Genomic DNA, 15,360 nt, shown 5'->3' with positions numbered 1-15,360 from the left:
CCTAAGACGCAGAGTTTCTTGCGATTCTGCAGCAACTACATTTCTCGATCACAACGTTAATGTCCTATCGGGCCACACGTGCAACTTTCGCGATATAAAAATCGCACCTCCCCGGCGGGGAATCGAACCCCGGTCTCCCGCGTGACAGGCGGGGATACTAACCACTATACTACCGAGGAATACGCAAACGACACGCACAACGCACGCACACTTATTCTTCTCAAGTAGGTGATTCATCTCAAATCTAGCGTCCCGATGCTTTCAGAGTCAGCTGCTACGAAATAAAAGTATGCCCCAGGTGAGGCTCGAACTCACAACCCCGGCATTGCTCACGGCTACTGCCTTATAAGTACCGTGCGCTAACCAATTGCGCCACTGGGGCTACAGCAGGGTGCTTTCAGTTAGCGGTATTTGCTTTGCTGCCAACCTGTTGTGGCTACAGACCCATCATACGACCGTCACCTGCGGCCATACTGCGACTTTAGCACCTGGCTACGGATGCTTCATACGATTCTTGTTTCATATGCTACACTTACAAGCATATCAACCGCTTGTCATCACCGAAAAATTGCAGAAAAACGCGCGCCTTGCCTTCTGCTACCTGTCCAACAGCGAGGGCAGATGTGTGGCAAGCTCTAAGCTATGCAGGCGCACCGTGGCCGAGCAGCTGGAGGAGAGATGCCTTCCTTGGCAGCTCCCTGCAGAGTGCGGAAGACCAGAGTGGCCGCGCCGCCGTTGTCAGTGGACGACACGCAGTTGCCGAGCCACGGAGAACACGTTGCTCTGCGATGTGTACCCGCGTCATATGACGAAAGACGAACAGTGGCCCTGTGGCGCAACGGATAACGCGTCTGACTACGGATCAGAAGATTCCAGGTTCGAATCTTGGCAGGGTCGGCATTTTGTTAGTTGCGGGCGCGTAGCTAGGCAGTGCATTCGAATGTTTCCACCTGCGTGGAGTGCAATGTCAATCCTGAGCATCTCGCAGCTGCATCTCGAGACGATCGTGGTAAATATCGCTTCGTGCAAGCGTCAGCGTAGCGTCAGTCGAGCAAAGTCGAGACAAGTCAAGCTGAGAGATGTTGCACAGTTAATTAAACGGTACGCGACGCTGACAACGCTTTTCCAAGTATCCCACGTCACGCAGCAGAGTGGCGCAGTGGAAGCGTGCTGGGCCCATAACCCAGAGGTCCGTGGATCGAAACCACGCTCTGCTAAAATTATTCCGTTTCTTGTGTGCTTCGAGCTCGATCATTAAGCCTGGGGTGCGCTGACCCAGCGTCAACAGCAAACCCTGTAAGTTCTGAAACGATGACGACGTCGTGTGGAGAATACGAGAAACACTTCCTAAGACGCAGAGTTTCTTACGATTCTGCAGCAACTACATTTCTCGATCACAACGTTAATGTCCTATCGGGCCACACGTGCAACTTTCGCGATATAAAAATCGCACCTCCCCGGCGGGGAATCGAACCCCGGTCTCCCGCGTGACAGGCGGGGATACTAACCACTATACTACCGAGGAATACGCAAACGACACGCACAACGCACGCACACTTATTCTTCTCAAGTAGGTGATTCATCTCAAATCTAGCGTCCCGATGCTTTCAGAGTCAGCTGCTACGAAATAAAAGTATGCCCCAGGTGAGGCTCGAACTCACAACCCCGGCATTGCTCACGGCTACTGCCTTATAAGTACCGTGCGCTAACCAATTGCGCCACTGGGGCTACAGCAGGGTGCTTTCAGTTAGCGGTATTTGCTTTGCTGCCAACCTGTTGTGGCTACAGACCCATCATACGACCGTCACCTGCGGCCATACTGCGACTTTAGCACCTGGCTACGGATGCTTCATACGATTCTTGTTTCATATGCTACACTTACAAGCATATCAACCGCTTGTCATCACCGAAAAATTGCAGAAAAACGCGCGCCTTGCCTTCTGCTACCTGTCCAACAGCGAGGGCAGATGTGTGGCAAGCTCTAAGCTATGCAGGCGCACCGTGGCCGAGCAGCTGGAGGAGAGATGCCTTCCTTGGCAGCTCCCTGCAGAGTGCGGAAGACCAGAGTGGCCGCGCCGCCGTTGTCAGTGGACGACACGCAGTTGCCGAGCCACGGAGAACACGTTGCTCTGCGATGTGTACCCGCGTCATATGACGAAAGACGAACAGTGGCCCTGTGGCGCAACGGATAACGCGTCTGACTACGGATCAGAAGATTCCAGGTTCGAATCTTGGCAGGGTCGGCATTTTGTTAGTTGCGGGCGCGTAGCTAGGCAGTGCATTCGAATGTTTCCACCTGCGTGGAGTGCAATGTCAATCCTGAGCATCTCGCAGCTGCATCTCGAGACGATCGTGGTAAATATCGCTTCGTGCAAGCGTCAGCGTAGCGTCAGTCGAGCAAAGTCGAGACAAGTCAAGCTGAGAGATGTTGCACAGTTAATTAAACGGTACGCGACGCTGACAACGCTTTTCCAAGTATCCCACGTCACGCAGCAGAGTGGCGCAGTGGAAGCGTGCTGGGCCCATAACCCAGAGGTCCGTGGATCGAAACCACGCTCTGCTAAAATTATTCCTTTTCTTGTGTGCTTCGAGCTCGATCATTAAGCCTGGGGTGCGCTGACCCAGCGTCAACAGCAAACCCTGTAAGTTCTGAAACGATGACGACGTCGTGTGGAGAATACGAGAAACACTTCCTAAGACGCAGAGTTTCTTGCGATTCTGCAGCAACTACATTTCTCGATCACAACGTTAATGTCCTATCGGGCCACACGTGCAACTTTCGCGATATAAAAATCGCACCTCCCCGGCGGGGAATCGAACCCCGGTCTCCCGCGTGACAGGCGGGGATACTAACCACTATACTACCGAGGAATACGCAAACGACACGCACAACGCACGCACACTTATTCTTCTCAAGTAGGTGATTCATCTCAAATCTAGCGTCCCGATGCTTTCAGAGTCAGCTGCTACGAAATAAAAGTATGCCCAGGTGAGGCTCGAACTCACAACCCCGGCATTGCTCACGGCTACTGCCTTATAAGTACCGTGCGCTAACCAATTGCGCCACTGGGGCTACAGCAGGGTGCTTTCAGTTAGCGGTATTTGCTTTGCTGCCAACCTGTTGTGGCTACAGACCCATCATACGACCGTCACCTGCGGCCATACTGCGACTTTAGCACCTGGCTACGGATGCTTCATACGATTCTTGTTTCATATGCTACACTTACAAGCATATCAACCGCTTGTCATCACCGAAAAATTGCAGAAAAACGCGCGCCTTGCCTTCTGCTACCTGTCCAACAGCGAGGGCAGATGTGTGGCAAGCTCTAAGCTATGCAGGCGCACCGTGGCCGAGCAGCTGGAGGAGAGATGCCTTCCTTGGCAGCTCCCTGCAGAGTGCGGAAGACCAGAGTGGCCGCGCCGCCGTTGTCAGTGGACGACACGCAGTTGCCGAGCCACGGAGAACACGTTGCTCTGCGATGTGTACCCGCGTCATATGACGAAAGACGAACAGTGGCCCTGTGGCGCAACGGATAACGCGTCTGACTACGGATCAGAAGATTCCAGGTTCGAATCTTGGCAGGGTCGGCATTTTGTTAGTTGCGGGCGCGTAGCTAGGCAGTGCATTCGAATGTTTCCACCTGCGTGGAGTGCAATGTCAATCCTGAGCATCTCGCAGCTGCATCTCGAGACGATCGTGGTAAATATCGCTTCGTGCAAGCGTCAGCGTAGCGTCAGTCGAGCAAAGTCGAGACAAGTCAAGCTGAGAGATGTTGCACAGTTAATTAAACGGTACGCGACGCTGACAACGCTTTTCCAAGTATCCCACGTCACGCAGCAGAGTGGCGCAGTGGAAGCGTGCTGGGCCCATAACCCAGAGGTCCGTGGATCGAAACCACGCTCTGCTAAAATTATTCCGTTTCTTGTGTGCTTCGAGCTCGATCATTAAGCCTGGGGTGCGCTGACCCAGCGTCAACAGCAAACCCTGTAAGTTCTGAAACGATGACGACGTCGTGTGGAGAATACGAGAAACACTTCCTAAGACGCAGAGTTTCTTACGATTCTGCAGCAACTACATTTCTCGATCACAACGTTAATGTCCTATCGGGCCACACGTGCAACTTTCGCGATATAAAAATCGCACCTCCCCGGCGGGGAATCGAACCCCGGTCTCCCGCGTGACAGGCGGGGATACTAACCACTATACTACCGAGGAATACGCAAACGACACGCACAACGCACGCACACTTATTCTTCTCAAGTAGGTGATTCATCTCAAATCTAGCGTCCCGATGCTTTCAGAGTCAGCTGCTACGAAATAAAAGTATGCCCCAGGTGAGGCTCGAACTCACAACCCCGGCATTGCTCACGGCTACTGCCTTATAAGTACCGTGCGCTAACCAATTGCGCCACTGGGGCTACAGCAGGGTGCTTTCAGTTAGCGGTATTTGCTTTGCTGCCAACCTGTTGTGGCTACAGACCCATCATACGACCGTCACCTGCGGCCATACTGCGACTTTAGCACCTGGCTACGGATGCTTCATACGATTCTTGTTTCATATGCTACACTTACAAGCATATCAACCGCTTGTCATCACCGAAAAATTGCAGAAAAACGCGCGCCTTGCCTTCTGCTACCTGTCCAACAGCGAGGGCAGATGTGTGGCAAGCTCTAAGCTATGCAGGCGCACCGTGGCCGAGCAGCTGGAGGAGAGATGCCTTCCTTGGCAGCTCCCTGCAGAGTGCGGAAGACCAGAGTGGCCGCGCCGCCGTTGTCAGTGGACGACACGCAGTTGCCGAGCCACGGAGAACACGTTGCTCTGCGATGTGTACCCGCGTCATATGACGAAAGACGAACAGTGGCCCTGTGGCGCAACGGATAACGCGTCTGACTACGGATCAGAAGATTCCAGGTTCGAATCTTGGCAGGGTCGGCATTTTGTTAGTTGCGGGCGCGTAGCTAGGCAGTGCATTCGAATGTTTCCACCTGCGTGGAGTGCAATGTCAATCCTGAGCATCTCGCAGCTGCATCTCGAGACGATCGTGGTAAATATCGCTTCGTGCAAGCGTCAGCGTAGCGTCAGTCGAGCAAAGTCGAGACAAGTCAAGCTGAGAGATGTTGCACAGTTAATTAAACGGTACGCGACGCTGACAACGCTTTTCCAAGTATCCCACGTCACGCAGCAGAGTGGCGCAGTGGAAGCGTGCTGGGCCCATAACCCAGAGGTCCGTGGATCGAAACCACGCTCTGCTAAAATTATTCCTTTTCTTGTGTGCTTCGAGCTCGATCATTAAGCCTGGGGTGCGCTGACCCAGCGTCAACAGCAAACCCTGTAAGTTCTGAAACGATGACGACGTCGTGTGGAGAATACGAGAAACACTTCCTAAGACGCAGAGTTTCTTGCGATTCTGCAGCAACTACATTTCTCGATCACAACGTTAATGTCCTATCGGGCCACACGTGCAACTTTCGCGATATAAAAATCGCACCTCCCCGGCGGGGAATCGAACCCCGGTCTCCCGCGTGACAGGCGGGGATACTAACCACTATACTACCGAGGATACGCAAACGACACGCACAACGCACGCACACTTATTCTTCTCAAGTAGGTGATTCATCTCAAATCTAGCGTCCCGATGCTTTCAGAGTCAGCTGCTACGAAATAAAAGTATGCCCCAGGTGAGGCTCGAACTCACAACCCCGGCATTGCTCACGGCTACTGCCTTATAAGTACCGTGCGCTAACCAATTGCGCCACTGGGGCTACAGCAGGGTGCTTTCAGTTAGCGGTATTTGCTTTGCTGCCAACCTGTTGTGGCTACAGACCCATCATACGACCGTCACCTGCGGCCATACTGCGACTTTAGCACCTGGCTACGGATGCTTCATACGATTCTTGTTTCATATGCTACACTTACAAGCATATCAACCGCTTGTCATCACCGAAAAATTGCAGAAAAACGCGCGCCTTGCCTTCTGCTACCTGTCCAACAGCGAGGGCAGATGTGTGGCAAGCTCTAAGCTATGCAGGCGCACCGTGGCCGAGCAGCTGGAGGAGAGATGCCTTCCTTGGCAGCTCCCTGCAGAGTGCGGAAGACCAGAGTGGCCGCGCCGCCGTTGTCAGTGGACGACACGCAGTTGCCGAGCCACGGAGAACACGTTGCTCTGCGATGTGTACCCGCGTCATATGACGAAAGACGAACAGTGGCCCTGTGGCGCAACGGATAACGCGTCTGACTACGGATCAGAAGATTCCAGGTTCGAATCTTGGCAGGGTCGGCATTTTGTTAGTTGCGGGCGCGTAGCTAGGCAGTGCATTCGAATGTTTCCACCTGCGTGGAGTGCAATGTCAATCCTGAGCATCTCGCAGCTGCATCTCGAGACGATCGTGGTAAATATCGCTTCGTGCAAGCGTCAGCGTAGCGTCAGTCGAGCAAAGTCGAGACAAGTCAAGCTGAGAGATGTTGCACAGTTAATTAAACGGTACGCGACGCTGACAACGCTTTTCCAAGTATCCCACGTCACGCAGCAGAGTGGCGCAGTGGAAGCGTGCTGGGCCCATAACCCAGAGGTCCGTGGATCGAAACCACGCTCTGCTAAAATTATTCCTTTTCTTGTGTGCTTCGAGCTCGATCATTAAGCCTGGGGTGCGCTGACCCAGCGTCAACAGCAAACCCTGTAAGTTCTGAAACGATGACGACGTCGTGTGGAGAATACGAGAAACACTTCCTAAGACGCAGAGTTTCTTGCGATTCTGCAGCAACTACATTTCTCGATCACAACGTTAATGTCCTATCGGGCCACACGTGCAACTTTCGCGATATAAAAATCGCACCTCCCCGGCGGGGAATCGAACCCCGGTCTCCCGCGTGACAGGCGGGGATACTAACCACTATACTACCGAGGAATACGCAAACGACACGCACAACGCACGCACACTTATTCTTCTCAAGTAGGTGATTCATCTCAAATCTAGCGTCCCGATGCTTTCAGAGTCAGCTGCTACGAAATAAAAGTATGCCCCAGGTGAGGCTCGAACTCACAACCCCGGCATTGCTCACGGCTACTGCCTTATAAGTACCGTGCGCTAACCAATTGCGCCACTGGGGCTACAGCAGGGTGCTTTCAGTTAGCGGTATTTGCTTTGCTGCCAACCTGTTGTGGCTACAGACCCATCATACGACCGTCACCTGCGGCCATACTGCGACTTTAGCACCTGGCTACGGATGCTTCATACGATTCTTGTTTCATATGCTACACTTACAAGCATATCAACCGCTTGTCATCACCGAAAAATTGCAGAAAAACGCGCGCCTTGCCTTCTGCTACCTGTCCAACAGCGAGGGCAGATGTGTGGCAAGCTCTAAGCTATGCAGGCGCACCGTGGCCGAGCAGCTGGAGGAGAGATGCCTTCCTTGGCAGCTCCCTGCAGAGTGCGGAAGACCAGAGTGGCCGCGCCGCCGTTGTCAGTGGACGACACGCAGTTGCCGAGCCACGGAGAACACGTTGCTCTGCGATGTGTACCCGCGTCATATGACGAAAGACGAACAGTGGCCCTGTGGCGCAACGGATAACGCGTCTGACTACGGATCAGAAGATTCCAGGTTCGAATCTTGGCAGGGTCGGCATTTTGTTAGTTGCGGGCGCGTAGCTAGGCAGTGCATTCGAATGTTTCCACCTGCGTGGAGTGCAATGTCAATCCTGAGCATCTCGCAGCTGCATCTCGAGACGATCGTGGTAAATATCGCTTCGTGCAAGCGTCAGCGTAGCGTCAGTCGAGCAAAGTCGAGACAAGTCAAGCTGAGAGATGTTGCACAGTTAATTAAACGGTACGCGACGCTGACAACGCTTTTCCAAGTATCCCACGTCACGCAGCAGAGTGGCGCAGTGGAAGCGTGCTGGGCCCATAACCCAGAGGTCCGTGGATCGAAACCACGCTCTGCTAAAATTATTCCTTTTCTTGTGTGCTTCGAGCTCGATCATTAAGCCTGGGGTGCGCTGACCCAGCGTCAACAGCAAACCCTGTAAGTTCTGAAACGATGACGACGTCGTGTGGAGAATACGAGAAACACTTCCTAAGACGCAGAGTTTCTTACGATTCTGCAGCAACTACATTTCTCGATCACAACGTTAATGTCCTATCGGGCCACACGTGCAACTTTCGCGATATAAAAATCGCACCTCCCCGGCGGGGAATCGAACCCGGTCTCCCGCGTGACAGGCGGGGATACTAACCACTATACTACCGAGGAATACGCAAACGACACGCACAACGCACGCACACTTATTCTTCTCAAGTAGGTGATTCATCTCAAATCTAGCGTCCCGATGCTTTCAGAGTCAGCTGCTACGAAATAAAAGTATGCCCCAGGTGAGGCTCGAACTCACAACCCCGGCATTGCTCACGGCTACTGCCTTATAAGTACCGTGCGCTAACCAATTGCGCCACTGGGGCTACAGCAGGGTGCTTTCAGTTAGCGGTATTTGCTTTGCTGCCAACCTGTTGTGGCTACAGACCCATCATACGACCGTCACCTGCGGCCATACTGCGACTTTAGCACCTGGCTACGGATGCTTCATACGATTCTTGTTTCATATGCTACACTTACAAGCATATCAACCGCTTGTCATCACCGAAAAATTGCAGAAAAACGCGCGCCTTGCCTTCTGCTACCTGTCCAACAGCGAGGGCAGATGTGTGGCAAGCTCTAAGCTATGCAGGCGCACCGTGGCCGAGCAGCTGGAGGAGAGATGCCTTCCTTGGCAGCTCCCTGCAGAGTGCGGAAGACCAGAGTGGCCGCGCCGCCGTTGTCAGTGGACGACACGCAGTTGCCGAGCCACGGAGAACACGTTGCTCTGCGATGTGTACCCGCGTCATATGACGAAAGACGAACAGTGGCCCTGTGGCGCAACGGATAACGCGTCTGACTACGGATCAGAAGATTCCAGGTTCGAATCCTGGCAGGGTCGGCATTTTGTTAGTTGCGGGCGCGTAGCTAGGCAGTGCATTCGAATGTTTCCACCTGCGTGGAGTGCAATGTCAATCCTGAGCATCTCGCAGCTGCATCTCGAGACGATCGTGGTAAATATCGCTTCGTGCAAGCGTCAGCGTAGCGTCAGTCGAGCAAAGTCGAGACAAGTCAAGCTGAGAGATGTTGCACAGTTAATTAAACGGTACGCGACGCTGACAACGCTTTTCCAAGTATCCCACGTCACGCAGCAGAGTGGCGCAGTGGAAGCGTGCTGGGCCCATAACCCAGAGGTCCGTGGATCGAAACCACGCTCTGCTAAAATTATTCCTTTTCTTGTGTGCTTCGAGCTCGATCATTAAGCCTGGGGTGCGCTGACCCAGCGTCAACAGCAAACCCTGTAAGTTCTGAAACGATGACGACGTCGTGTGGAGAATACGAGAAACACTTCCTAAGACGCAGAGTTTCTTACGATTCTGCAGCAACTACATTTCTCGATCACAACGTTAATGTCCTATCGGGCCACACGTGCAACTTTCGCGATATAAAAATCGCACCTCCCCGGCGGGGAATCGAACCCCGGTCTCCCGCGTGACAGGCGGGGATACTAACCACTATACTACCGAGGAATACGCAAACGACACGCACAACGCACGCACACTTATTCTTCTCAAGTAGGTGATTCATCTCAAATCTAGCGTCCCGATGCTTTCAGAGTCAGCTGCTACGAAATAAAAGTATGCCCCAGGTGAGGCTCGAACTCACAACCCCGGCATTGCTCACGGCTACTGCCTTATAAGTACCGTGCGCTAACCAATTGCGCCACTGGGGCTACAGCAGGGTGCTTTCAGTTAGCGGTATTTGCTTTGCTGCCAACCTGTTGTGGCTACAGACCCATCATACGACCGTCACCTGCGGCCATACTGCGACTTTAGCACCTGGCTACGGATGCTTCATACGATTCTTGTTTCATATGCTACACTTACAAGCATATCAACCGCTTGTCATCACCGAAAAATTGCAGAAAAACGCGCGCCTTGCCTTCTGCTACCTGTCCAACAGCGAGGGCAGATGTGTGGCAAGCTCTAAGCTATGCAGGCGCACCGTGGCCGAGCAGCTGGAGGAGAGATGCCTTCCTTGGCAGCTCCCTGCAGAGTGCGGAAGACCAGAGTGGCCGCGCCGCCGTTGTCAGTGGACGACACGCAGTTGCCGAGCCACGGAGAACACGTTGCTCTGCGATGTGTACCCGCGTCATATGACGAAAGACGAACAGTGGCCCTGTGGCGCAACGGATAACGCGTCTGACTACGGATCAGAAGATTCCAGGTTCGAATCTTGGCAGGGTCGGCATTTTGTTAGTTGCGGGCGCGTAGCTAGGCAGTGCATTCGAATGTTTCCACCTGCGTGGAGTGCAATGTCAATCCTGAGCATCTCGCAGCTGCATCTCGAGACGATCGTGGTAAATATCGCTTCGTGCAAGCGTCAGCGTAGCGTCAGTCGAGCAAAGTCGAGACAAGTCAAGCTGAGAGATGTTGCACAGTTAATTAAACGGTACGCGACGCTGACAACGCTTTTCCAAGTATCCCACGTCACGCAGCAGAGTGGCGCAGTGGAAGCGTGCTGGGCCCATAACCCAGAGGTCCGTGGATCGAAACCACGCTCTGCTAAAATTATTCCTTTTCTTGTGTGCTTCGAGCTCGATCATTAAGCCTGGGGTGCGCTGACCCAGCGTCAACAGCAAACCCTGTAAGTTCTGAAACGATGACGACGTCGTGTGGAGAATACGAGAAACACTTCCTAAGACGCAGAGTTTCTTACGATTCTGCAGCAACTACATTTCTCGATCACAACGTTAATGTCCTATCGGGCCACACGTGCAACTTTCGCGATATAAAATCGCACCTCCCCGGCGGGAATCGAACCCCGGTCTCCCGCGTGACAGGCGGGGATACTAACCACTATACTACCGAGGAATACGCAAACGACACGCACAACGCACGCACACTTATTCTTCTCAAGTAGGTGATTCATCTCAAATCTAGCGTCCCGATGCTTTCAGAGTCAGCTGCTACGAAATAAAAGTATGCCCCAGGTGAGGCTCGAACTCACAACCCCGGCATTGCTCACGGCTACTGCCTTATAAGTACCGTGCGCTAACCAATTGCGCCACTGGGGCTACAGCAGGGTGCTTTCAGTTAGCGGTATTTGCTTTGCTGCCAACCTGTTGTGGCTACAGACCCATCATACGACCGTCACCTGCGGCCATACTGCGACTTTAGCACCTGGCTACGGATGCTTCATACGATTCTTGTTTCATATGCTACACTTACAAGCATATCAACCGCTTGTCATCACCGAAAAATTGCAGAAAAACGCGCGCCTTGCCTTCTGCTACCTGTCCAACAGCGAGGGCAGATGTGTGGCAAGCTCTAAGCTATGCAGGCGCACCGTGGCCGAGCAGCTGGAGGAGAGATGCCTTCCTTGGCAGCTCCCTGCAGAGTGCGGAAGACCAGAGTGGCCGCGCCGCCGTTGTCAGTGGACGACACGCAGTTGCCGAGCCACGGAGAACACGTTGCTCTGCGATGTGTACCCGCGTCATATGACGAAAGACGAACAGTGGCCCTGTGGCGCAACGGATAACGCGTCTGACTACGGATCAGAAGATTCCAGGTTCGAATCTTGGCAGGGTCGGCATTTTGTTAGTTGCGGGCGCGTAGCTAGGCAGTGCATTCGAATGTTTCCACCTGCGTGGAGTGCAATGTCAATCCTGAGCATCTCGCAGCTGCATCTCGAGACGATCGTGGTAAATATCGCTTCGTGCAAGCGTCAGCGTAGCGTCAGTCGAGCAAAGTCGAGACAAGTCAAGCTGAGAGATGTTGCACAGTTAATTAAACGGTACGCGACGCTGACAACGCTTTTCCAAGTATCCCACGTCACGCAGCAGAGTGGCGCAGTGGAAGCGTGCTGGGCCCATAACCCAGAGGTCCGTGGATCGAAACCACGCTCTGCTAAAATTATTCCTTTTCTTGTGTGCTTCGAGCTCGATCATTAAGCCTGGGGTGCGCTGACCCAGCGTCAACAGCAAACCCTGTAAGTTCTGAAACGATGACGACGTCGTGTGGAGAATACGAGAAACACTTCCTAAGACGCAGAGTTTCTTGCGATTCTGCAGCAACTACATTTCTCGATCACAACGTTAATGTCCTATCGGGCCACACGTGCAACTTTCGCGATATAAAAATCGCACCTCCCCGGCGGGGAATCGAACCCCGGTCTCCCGCGTGACAGGCGGGGATACTAACCACTATACTACCGAGGAATACGCAAACGACACGCACAACGCACGCACACTTATTCTTCTCAAGTAGGTGATTCATCTCAAATCTAGCGTCCCGATGCTTTCAGAGTCAGCTGCTACGAAATAAAAGTATGCCCCAGGTGAGGCTCGAACTCACAACCCCGGCATTGCTCACGGCTACTGCCTTATAAGTACCGTGCGCTAACCAATTGCGCCACTGGGGCTACAGCAGGGTGCTTTCAGTTAGCGGTATTTGCTTTGCTGCCAACCTGTTGTGGCTACAGACCCATCATACGACCGTCACCTGCGGCCATACTGCGACTTTAGCACCTGGCTACGGATGCTTCATACGATTCTTGTTTCATATGCTACACTTACAAGCATATCAACCGCTTGTCATCACCGAAAAATTGCAGAAAAACGCGCGCCTTGCCTTCTGCTACCTGTCCAACAGCGAGGGCAGATGTGTGGCAAGCTCTAAGCTATGCAGGCGCACCGTGGCCGAGCAGCTGGAGGAGAGATGCCTTCCTTGGCAGCTCCCTGCAGAGTGCGGAAGACCAGAGTGGCCGCGCCGCCGTTGTCAGTGGACGACACGCAGTTGCCGAGCCACGGAGAACACGTTGCTCTGCGATGTGTACCCGCGTCATATGACGAAAGACGAACAGTGGCCCTGTGGCGCAACGGATAACGCGTCTGACTACGGATCAGAAGATTCCAGGTTCGAATCTTGGCAGGGTCGGCATTTTGTTAGTTGCGGGCGCGTAGCTAGGCAGTGCATTCGAATGTTTCCACCTGCGTGGAGTGCAATGTCAATCCTGAGCATCTCGCAGCTGCATCTCGAGACGATCGTGGTAAATATCGCTTCGTGCAAGCGTCAGCGTAGCGTCAGTCGAGCAAAGTCGAGACAAGTCAAGCTGAGAGATGTTGCACAGTTAATTAAACGGTACGCGACGCTGACAACGCTTTTCCAAGTATCCCACGTCACGCAGCAGAGTGGCGCAGTGGAAGCGTGCTGGGCCCATAACCCAGAGGTCCGTGGATCGAAACCACGCTCTGCTAAAATTATTCCTTTTCTTGTGTGCTTCGAGCTCGATCATTAAGCCTGGGGTGCGCTGACCCAGCGTCAACAGCAAACCCTGTAAGTTCTGAAACGATGACGACGTCGTGTGGAGAATACGAGAAACACTTCCTAAGACGCAGAGTTTCTTACGATTCTGCAGCAACTACATTTCTCGATCACAACGTTAATGTCCTATCGGGCCACACGTGCAACTTTCGCGATATAAAAATCGCACCTCCCCGGCGGGGAATCGAACCCCGGTCTCCCGCGTGACAGGCGGGGATACTAACCACTATACTACCGAGGAATACGCAAACGACACGCACAACGCACGCACACTTATTCTTCTCAAGTAGGTGATTCATCTCAAATCTAGCGTCCCGATGCTTTCAGAGTCAGCTGCTACGAAATAAAAGTATGCCCCAGGTGAGGCTCGAACTCACAACCCCGGCATTGCTCACGGCTACTGCCTTATAAGTACCGTGCGCTAACCAATTGCGCCACTGGGGCTACAGCAGGGTGCTTTCAGTTAGCGGTATTTGCTTTGCTGCCAACCTGTTGTGGCTACAGACCCATCATACGACCGTCACCTGCGGCCATACTGCGACTTTAGCACCTGGCTACGGATGCTTCATACGATTCTTGTTTCATATGCTACACTTACAAGCATATCAACCGCTTGTCATCACCGAAAAATTGCAGAAAAACGCGCGCCTTGCCTTCTGCTACCTGTCCAACAGCGAGGGCAGATGTGTGGCAAGCTCTAAGCTATGCAGGCGCACCGTGGCCGAGCAGCTGGAGGAGAGATGCCTTCCTTGGCAGCTCCCTGCAGAGTGCGGAAGACCAGAGTGGCCGCGCCGCCGTTGTCAGTGGACGACACGCAGTTGCCGAGCCACGGAGAACACGTTGCTCTGCGATGTGTACCCGCGTCATATGACGAAAGACGAACAGTGGCCCTGTGGCGCAACGGATAACGCGTCTGACTACGGATCAGAAGATTCCAGGTTCGAATCTTGGCAGGGTCGGCATTTTGTTAGTTGCGGGCGCGTAGCTAGGCAGTGCATTCGAATGTTTCCACCTGCGTGGAGTGCAATGTCAATCCTGAGCATCTCGCAGCTGCATCTCGAGACGATCGTGGTAAATATCGCTTCGTGCAAGCGTCAGCGTAGCGTCAGTCGAGCAAAGTCGAGACAAGTCAAGCTGAGAGATGTTGCACAGTTAATTAAACGGTACGCGACGCTGACAACGCTTTTCCAAGTATCCCACGTCACGCAGCAGAGTGGCGCAGTGGAAGCGTGCTGGGCCCATAACCCAGAGGTCCGTGGATCGAAACCACGCTCTGCTAAAATTATTCCTTTTCTTGTGTGCTTCGAGCTCGATCATTAAGCCTGGGGTGCGCTGACCCAGCGTCAACAGCAAACCCTGTAAGTTCTGAAACGATGACGACGTCGTGTGGAGAATACGAGAAACACTTCCTAAGACGCAGAGTTTCTTACGATTCTGCAGCAACTACATTTCTCGATCACAACGTTAATGTCCTATCGGGCCACACGTGCAACTTTCGCGATATAAAAATCGCACCTCCCCGGCGGGGAATCGAACCCCGGTCTCCCGCGTGACAGGCGGGGATACTAACCACTATACTACCGAGGAATACGCAAACGACACGCACAACGCACGCACACTTATTCTTCTCAAGTAGGTGATTCATCTCAAATCTAGCGTCCCGATGCTTTCAGAGTCAGCTGCTACGAAATAAAAGTATGCCCCAGGTGAGGCTCGAACTCACAACCCCGGCATTGCTCACGGCTACTGCCTTATAAGTACCGTGCGCTAACCAATTGCGCCACTGGGGCTACAGCAGGGTGCTTTCAGTTAGCGGTATTTGCTTTGCTGCCAACCTGTTGTGGCTACAGACCCATCATACGACCGTCACCTGCGGCCATACTGCGACTTTAGCACCTGGCTACGGATGCTTCATACGATTCTTGTTTCATATGCTACACTTACAAGCATATCAACCGCTTGTCATC

At 53.2% G+C, this 15,360-nt stretch overlaps 44 non-coding genes across 44 annotated transcripts; 22 read left to right on the top strand and 22 right to left on the bottom strand.

Moving 5' to 3' along the window:
• Positions 1-107: 107 nt before the first annotated feature.
• Trnad-guc (transfer RNA aspartic acid (anticodon GUC)) lies at positions 108-179 on the bottom strand. The gene has a single exon. It is a non-coding gene; the product is annotated as a tRNA-Asp (tRNA).
• A 111-nt stretch (positions 180-290) lies between these two features.
• Trnai-uau (transfer RNA isoleucine (anticodon UAU)) lies at positions 291-382 on the bottom strand. Its single transcript is given in 2 exon segments — positions 291-326; positions 345-382. It is a non-coding gene; the product is annotated as a tRNA-Ile (tRNA).
• A 442-nt stretch (positions 383-824) lies between these two features.
• Positions 825-897, top strand: Trnar-acg (transfer RNA arginine (anticodon ACG)). The gene has a single exon. It is a non-coding gene; the product is annotated as a tRNA-Arg (tRNA).
• Positions 898-1,145: 248 nt separating this feature from the next.
• On the top strand, positions 1,146-1,217 carry Trnam-cau (transfer RNA methionine (anticodon CAU)). Its single transcript has one exon. It is a non-coding gene; the product is annotated as a tRNA-Met (tRNA).
• A 236-nt stretch (positions 1,218-1,453) lies between these two features.
• On the bottom strand, positions 1,454-1,525 carry Trnad-guc (transfer RNA aspartic acid (anticodon GUC)). Its single transcript has one exon. It is a non-coding gene; the product is annotated as a tRNA-Asp (tRNA).
• A 111-nt stretch (positions 1,526-1,636) lies between these two features.
• On the bottom strand, positions 1,637-1,728 carry Trnai-uau (transfer RNA isoleucine (anticodon UAU)). Its single transcript is given in 2 exon segments — positions 1,637-1,672; positions 1,691-1,728. It is a non-coding gene; the product is annotated as a tRNA-Ile (tRNA).
• A 442-nt stretch (positions 1,729-2,170) lies between these two features.
• Positions 2,171-2,243, top strand: Trnar-acg (transfer RNA arginine (anticodon ACG)). Its single transcript has one exon. It is a non-coding gene; the product is annotated as a tRNA-Arg (tRNA).
• A 248-nt stretch (positions 2,244-2,491) lies between these two features.
• On the top strand, positions 2,492-2,563 carry Trnam-cau (transfer RNA methionine (anticodon CAU)). The gene has a single exon. It is a non-coding gene; the product is annotated as a tRNA-Met (tRNA).
• A 236-nt stretch (positions 2,564-2,799) lies between these two features.
• Trnad-guc (transfer RNA aspartic acid (anticodon GUC)) lies at positions 2,800-2,871 on the bottom strand. The gene has a single exon. It is a non-coding gene; the product is annotated as a tRNA-Asp (tRNA).
• Positions 2,872-2,978: 107 nt separating this feature from the next.
• Trnai-uau (transfer RNA isoleucine (anticodon UAU)) lies at positions 2,979-3,073 on the bottom strand. Its single transcript is given in 2 exon segments — positions 2,979-3,017; positions 3,036-3,073. It is a non-coding gene; the product is annotated as a tRNA-Ile (tRNA).
• A 442-nt stretch (positions 3,074-3,515) lies between these two features.
• Positions 3,516-3,588, top strand: Trnar-acg (transfer RNA arginine (anticodon ACG)). Its single transcript has one exon. It is a non-coding gene; the product is annotated as a tRNA-Arg (tRNA).
• Positions 3,589-3,836: 248 nt separating this feature from the next.
• Trnam-cau (transfer RNA methionine (anticodon CAU)) lies at positions 3,837-3,908 on the top strand. Its single transcript has one exon. It is a non-coding gene; the product is annotated as a tRNA-Met (tRNA).
• A 236-nt stretch (positions 3,909-4,144) lies between these two features.
• On the bottom strand, positions 4,145-4,216 carry Trnad-guc (transfer RNA aspartic acid (anticodon GUC)). Its single transcript has one exon. It is a non-coding gene; the product is annotated as a tRNA-Asp (tRNA).
• A 111-nt stretch (positions 4,217-4,327) lies between these two features.
• Trnai-uau (transfer RNA isoleucine (anticodon UAU)) lies at positions 4,328-4,419 on the bottom strand. Its single transcript is given in 2 exon segments — positions 4,328-4,363; positions 4,382-4,419. It is a non-coding gene; the product is annotated as a tRNA-Ile (tRNA).
• A 442-nt stretch (positions 4,420-4,861) lies between these two features.
• Trnar-acg (transfer RNA arginine (anticodon ACG)) lies at positions 4,862-4,934 on the top strand. Its single transcript has one exon. It is a non-coding gene; the product is annotated as a tRNA-Arg (tRNA).
• A 248-nt stretch (positions 4,935-5,182) lies between these two features.
• Positions 5,183-5,254, top strand: Trnam-cau (transfer RNA methionine (anticodon CAU)). Its single transcript has one exon. It is a non-coding gene; the product is annotated as a tRNA-Met (tRNA).
• Positions 5,255-5,490: 236 nt separating this feature from the next.
• Trnad-guc (transfer RNA aspartic acid (anticodon GUC)) lies at positions 5,491-5,562 on the bottom strand. Its single transcript has one exon. It is a non-coding gene; the product is annotated as a tRNA-Asp (tRNA).
• A 110-nt stretch (positions 5,563-5,672) lies between these two features.
• Positions 5,673-5,764, bottom strand: Trnai-uau (transfer RNA isoleucine (anticodon UAU)). The gene is given in 2 exon segments: positions 5,673-5,708; positions 5,727-5,764. It is a non-coding gene; the product is annotated as a tRNA-Ile (tRNA).
• A 442-nt stretch (positions 5,765-6,206) lies between these two features.
• Trnar-acg (transfer RNA arginine (anticodon ACG)) lies at positions 6,207-6,279 on the top strand. The gene has a single exon. It is a non-coding gene; the product is annotated as a tRNA-Arg (tRNA).
• A 248-nt stretch (positions 6,280-6,527) lies between these two features.
• Positions 6,528-6,599, top strand: Trnam-cau (transfer RNA methionine (anticodon CAU)). Its single transcript has one exon. It is a non-coding gene; the product is annotated as a tRNA-Met (tRNA).
• A 236-nt stretch (positions 6,600-6,835) lies between these two features.
• On the bottom strand, positions 6,836-6,907 carry Trnad-guc (transfer RNA aspartic acid (anticodon GUC)). The gene has a single exon. It is a non-coding gene; the product is annotated as a tRNA-Asp (tRNA).
• A 111-nt stretch (positions 6,908-7,018) lies between these two features.
• Trnai-uau (transfer RNA isoleucine (anticodon UAU)) lies at positions 7,019-7,110 on the bottom strand. Its single transcript is given in 2 exon segments — positions 7,019-7,054; positions 7,073-7,110. It is a non-coding gene; the product is annotated as a tRNA-Ile (tRNA).
• Positions 7,111-7,552: 442 nt separating this feature from the next.
• Trnar-acg (transfer RNA arginine (anticodon ACG)) lies at positions 7,553-7,625 on the top strand. The gene has a single exon. It is a non-coding gene; the product is annotated as a tRNA-Arg (tRNA).
• Positions 7,626-7,873: 248 nt separating this feature from the next.
• On the top strand, positions 7,874-7,945 carry Trnam-cau (transfer RNA methionine (anticodon CAU)). Its single transcript has one exon. It is a non-coding gene; the product is annotated as a tRNA-Met (tRNA).
• Positions 7,946-8,363: 418 nt separating this feature from the next.
• Positions 8,364-8,455, bottom strand: Trnai-uau (transfer RNA isoleucine (anticodon UAU)). Its single transcript is given in 2 exon segments — positions 8,364-8,399; positions 8,418-8,455. It is a non-coding gene; the product is annotated as a tRNA-Ile (tRNA).
• Positions 8,456-8,897: 442 nt separating this feature from the next.
• Trnar-acg (transfer RNA arginine (anticodon ACG)) lies at positions 8,898-8,970 on the top strand. Its single transcript has one exon. It is a non-coding gene; the product is annotated as a tRNA-Arg (tRNA).
• A 248-nt stretch (positions 8,971-9,218) lies between these two features.
• On the top strand, positions 9,219-9,290 carry Trnam-cau (transfer RNA methionine (anticodon CAU)). The gene has a single exon. It is a non-coding gene; the product is annotated as a tRNA-Met (tRNA).
• Positions 9,291-9,526: 236 nt separating this feature from the next.
• Positions 9,527-9,598, bottom strand: Trnad-guc (transfer RNA aspartic acid (anticodon GUC)). Its single transcript has one exon. It is a non-coding gene; the product is annotated as a tRNA-Asp (tRNA).
• Positions 9,599-9,709: 111 nt separating this feature from the next.
• On the bottom strand, positions 9,710-9,801 carry Trnai-uau (transfer RNA isoleucine (anticodon UAU)). The gene is given in 2 exon segments: positions 9,710-9,745; positions 9,764-9,801. It is a non-coding gene; the product is annotated as a tRNA-Ile (tRNA).
• A 442-nt stretch (positions 9,802-10,243) lies between these two features.
• On the top strand, positions 10,244-10,316 carry Trnar-acg (transfer RNA arginine (anticodon ACG)). Its single transcript has one exon. It is a non-coding gene; the product is annotated as a tRNA-Arg (tRNA).
• A 248-nt stretch (positions 10,317-10,564) lies between these two features.
• On the top strand, positions 10,565-10,636 carry Trnam-cau (transfer RNA methionine (anticodon CAU)). Its single transcript has one exon. It is a non-coding gene; the product is annotated as a tRNA-Met (tRNA).
• A 417-nt stretch (positions 10,637-11,053) lies between these two features.
• On the bottom strand, positions 11,054-11,145 carry Trnai-uau (transfer RNA isoleucine (anticodon UAU)). Its single transcript is given in 2 exon segments — positions 11,054-11,089; positions 11,108-11,145. It is a non-coding gene; the product is annotated as a tRNA-Ile (tRNA).
• A 442-nt stretch (positions 11,146-11,587) lies between these two features.
• Trnar-acg (transfer RNA arginine (anticodon ACG)) lies at positions 11,588-11,660 on the top strand. Its single transcript has one exon. It is a non-coding gene; the product is annotated as a tRNA-Arg (tRNA).
• Positions 11,661-11,908: 248 nt separating this feature from the next.
• Trnam-cau (transfer RNA methionine (anticodon CAU)) lies at positions 11,909-11,980 on the top strand. Its single transcript has one exon. It is a non-coding gene; the product is annotated as a tRNA-Met (tRNA).
• Positions 11,981-12,216: 236 nt separating this feature from the next.
• Trnad-guc (transfer RNA aspartic acid (anticodon GUC)) lies at positions 12,217-12,288 on the bottom strand. Its single transcript has one exon. It is a non-coding gene; the product is annotated as a tRNA-Asp (tRNA).
• A 111-nt stretch (positions 12,289-12,399) lies between these two features.
• Trnai-uau (transfer RNA isoleucine (anticodon UAU)) lies at positions 12,400-12,491 on the bottom strand. The gene is given in 2 exon segments: positions 12,400-12,435; positions 12,454-12,491. It is a non-coding gene; the product is annotated as a tRNA-Ile (tRNA).
• Positions 12,492-12,933: 442 nt separating this feature from the next.
• Positions 12,934-13,006, top strand: Trnar-acg (transfer RNA arginine (anticodon ACG)). Its single transcript has one exon. It is a non-coding gene; the product is annotated as a tRNA-Arg (tRNA).
• A 248-nt stretch (positions 13,007-13,254) lies between these two features.
• Trnam-cau (transfer RNA methionine (anticodon CAU)) lies at positions 13,255-13,326 on the top strand. Its single transcript has one exon. It is a non-coding gene; the product is annotated as a tRNA-Met (tRNA).
• A 236-nt stretch (positions 13,327-13,562) lies between these two features.
• Trnad-guc (transfer RNA aspartic acid (anticodon GUC)) lies at positions 13,563-13,634 on the bottom strand. Its single transcript has one exon. It is a non-coding gene; the product is annotated as a tRNA-Asp (tRNA).
• A 111-nt stretch (positions 13,635-13,745) lies between these two features.
• Positions 13,746-13,837, bottom strand: Trnai-uau (transfer RNA isoleucine (anticodon UAU)). Its single transcript is given in 2 exon segments — positions 13,746-13,781; positions 13,800-13,837. It is a non-coding gene; the product is annotated as a tRNA-Ile (tRNA).
• A 442-nt stretch (positions 13,838-14,279) lies between these two features.
• On the top strand, positions 14,280-14,352 carry Trnar-acg (transfer RNA arginine (anticodon ACG)). The gene has a single exon. It is a non-coding gene; the product is annotated as a tRNA-Arg (tRNA).
• A 248-nt stretch (positions 14,353-14,600) lies between these two features.
• On the top strand, positions 14,601-14,672 carry Trnam-cau (transfer RNA methionine (anticodon CAU)). Its single transcript has one exon. It is a non-coding gene; the product is annotated as a tRNA-Met (tRNA).
• A 236-nt stretch (positions 14,673-14,908) lies between these two features.
• On the bottom strand, positions 14,909-14,980 carry Trnad-guc (transfer RNA aspartic acid (anticodon GUC)). Its single transcript has one exon. It is a non-coding gene; the product is annotated as a tRNA-Asp (tRNA).
• A 111-nt stretch (positions 14,981-15,091) lies between these two features.
• Trnai-uau (transfer RNA isoleucine (anticodon UAU)) lies at positions 15,092-15,183 on the bottom strand. The gene is given in 2 exon segments: positions 15,092-15,127; positions 15,146-15,183. It is a non-coding gene; the product is annotated as a tRNA-Ile (tRNA).
• Between the last annotated feature and the right edge of the window lie 177 nt (positions 15,184-15,360).

This window comes from Schistocerca cancellata, unplaced genomic scaffold (assembly GCF_023864275.1).
Source record: "Schistocerca cancellata isolate TAMUIC-IGC-003103 unplaced genomic scaffold, iqSchCanc2.1 HiC_scaffold_895, whole genome shotgun sequence".
Classification (NCBI taxonomy): Eukaryota; Metazoa; Arthropoda; class Insecta; order Orthoptera; family Acrididae; genus Schistocerca; species Schistocerca cancellata.
The sequence above is the reverse complement of the archived record's forward strand: the minus strand, read 5'-3'. Positions and strand labels throughout refer to the sequence as shown.